At 40.2% G+C, this 2,832-nt stretch overlaps 1 long non-coding RNA gene across 1 annotated transcript; it reads right to left on the reverse strand.

Annotated features, from left to right (window-relative positions):
• Positions 1–204: 204 nt before the first annotated feature.
• Positions 205–2,197, reverse strand: LOC116443506. The gene is made up of 2 exons (XR_004239941.1): positions 791–2,197; positions 205–369 (listed from the first exon to the last, which is right to left on the reverse strand). It is a non-coding gene; the product is annotated as an uncharacterized LOC116443506 (long non-coding RNA).
• Positions 2,198–2,832: the final 635 nt, after the last annotated feature.

Consider the following 2,832-nt stretch of genomic DNA (forward strand, 5'->3'; position numbering starts at 1 on the left):
GCATGAGCACGGTATGCTGGCTTCCCTGCCTCCTGCAAAGAGGCCATGTGCTGCCAGATTACAGTTCCTGCCTAAATGTCCCACACTAATTCCACTCCCACAAAGTGTGTGATGGCCTGCTGTGACTGTGCATTTCTTGTTGCTAGAAGTGAACCATCCTAGTTCATAGCTCTGAGACTTCATAAAGGCAACAGAATCCCTTCCTGCAGTTAATACATCCATGTTTATTTAACTTATACTGGTCCATGGCATATTCTCAATTGGGTGGTCATCTCTGATCAGGTCATATAATTCCTGCTCACTTTATGATGTCTGTATTCCTGGGTATTGGCCATTTTGATGAAACTGTTGGAGGCATTACTGCTGACTCTGTAAGTTGAAAAAAAAAAAATCCACACAGCAGAATTCCAAATCCTGAAGACTGGCTTGAAAAACTGTACTTATTTTTAAAAGGATAGTTTATTTACATATGAGCTTTTCACTTAAATTTGCTTTCTGTGTTCAGTTCTCAGGAACCGGAATGGCTAGGTATATTTGTTTTAAAACCTGAACCTGAGCTGTTCAATTCCCCCGGAACTGAGCTTAAAGAAGAATGCCAGCTATCAGAAAACAAGAGATTTCATGACAAAGTGTGACAAAGAAATAATAGAATTTAAGAAAATGCCAACAATAGAGACAAGGGCTTTAGGAATAAAACAAAGAAATAATAGTGGCTAAAAGCTGATGTTTATTATGGTAGTCAGTTTTTACTTTCCAGCCTCTTCTTTTCAGGAAGCAGAAATGTACTTACAGAGGGGCAGATGGGTGAAATCATGAATGCCGATGAATGGTTGAGGGGCCCATCCTGAAGCTATTCGGAGAGAATGGAAAAATCTCATTAGTAGGACAGTATCAAAATGCTCACCCCCATGTTGGTCCCTAGAACCCCCATGCCCTGCTATTTTATGTCTCAGGGTAATTGTTGCTAAAGACTACTGCATGTTGTAGTCAACATTTCTAAGAAGGTGGCGAATCAGGTCTGTTTCATTCTGTAAAGCATTGTACGCTTACATCCAGAGCTTTTTGTTTAAATTTGAAAGGAAAAAGTGAAGTTGAGCTTGGTAGTCAGGCAGATTACTTTTTTATTGGTTCGCTACTCTTAACATGCAGAAACTCTGGCTGGGTAAAGCACATATTTGCCACACGGAATTGGCAGAAGTACTTCTACATATATAATGCGCTCCCAGCACAGTTGTGGCCAAAAGTTGTGGCAATACACTATTCTGGCTTTTGAGCATCTACTTTCCTATGATTAGGTATCCCTTGCAAGTATTTCCAAGATCTGAGGAAAGATAAGAACTAGAGTTGCGTGCTTAACCACAGGAGAATACTGGGAGGGGATCCTGCCTTTCTGAAATCAACAGAACCCTGAAAACCTGGAGATGCCTGATTACCTACATTCTTGTACCTTTCTCACGTAAGGAAATACCTGTTAACACTACACAGGTTGCAGAAATGTTAACTACACCTGATGAGATTTTTTTTTGCAATGACCTAAACAGCCGTTAATATGGCTGTAACCGTGGCACTGTAGCCTGAGACCTTGATAGTGTTTGGCAGCAATGTGATGAGCAGTGTAGATGGAGCCATAAAGAGCTCACTGTTTATAATTACATCCTTGACTTTGATCCAAGGCTAATGTCTTAAAAACTTAGGATTATTTCATTCATTTAATAATGTTTAAAAGAAGAGCCATTATTCGCTGAAAGAAAAAATGAAGTTTACATTTTACATTTTCATACAAGGGTAATTGTGTAATGCATTTTCTTGTGCCACAAAACTCTAGTGTTGGTTTGTTCAATAACTAAGCAGAGTATAAATTCATACAGTTGACAAAAATAACCAAATACAAGAAGTCAGAATAGGGCCACCATTCTGTTTTCTGTCCATGCCATCAGACTGCTGCAAAGCACTAAATTCAGTGTGTTCCAAACAATTATTTGTATTACTGTCTACACTTCTTTAGCACTTGGAGATCTGACCCATTTTCATCGCTCTTTTGTACCTGGCTCTGTGCAAACACAAGAGAAGATACTCCCTTCCCCTTCAATATACACTTGCCTCCTTTACCTCTGAACTGAAGTGCAGGCAAGGTACATAAGCAGGAAGCCAGCAGCGCTTAGAAAATTCTCTGTTTCTATAGAAAGCACTTGTACACCTCAGCAGTGCAGACTACCACAAGTCTCTCAGTCTCTCCTACTCTCACCTTCTTATTGAGTATTGAATCAATCCTTTTGTTGTTAGCGAGCAGTGATGTGGTCCTGGCACATTTTAAAGATTTCCTTAGGCTATGTGATTTTCACTGTTGGTAACTCCACTCACATAGAAAATATCCCACAAAGAGGAAGGAAGGACTTCCATAAAAAGTACTCACAGACAATGGAAAAAAAGTACCACTGGCCCTAAGACTACCATTTCCTTCTCAAAGTACATGCTGCATTTCTAGAACTTTGCTTTCTCCTGTAAAAATCAAGTACATTTAGGGAACGTTAACAACAACCAATTTTTGGCCTACACAAACATCTCCATCTAAAAGTTCAGTCTTGCCTGAACTGAATCTTCTGTGTCACACATTATGGGAGTCTCTAGCACACTCCACACTACACTCTCTGGTTGTCTTAACACATGTGGATGTTATCATTGCATTCAGTTTTCTTCTGTGAGAATGAGGCACTGGAAGTTTTGCTTCACGCTGTTTTCCAGACTGTCATCCCAGGTGATGCTGCTAATGGCTTCTGCCCCATTGCTTCCTCCTCTACTCTGTGACGTATGACACGGCAGCAAGACAAACAG

This window comes from Corvus moneduloides, chromosome 4 (genome assembly GCF_009650955.1).
Source record: "Corvus moneduloides isolate bCorMon1 chromosome 4, bCorMon1.pri, whole genome shotgun sequence".
Taxonomy (NCBI): domain Eukaryota; kingdom Metazoa; phylum Chordata; class Aves; order Passeriformes; family Corvidae; genus Corvus; species Corvus moneduloides.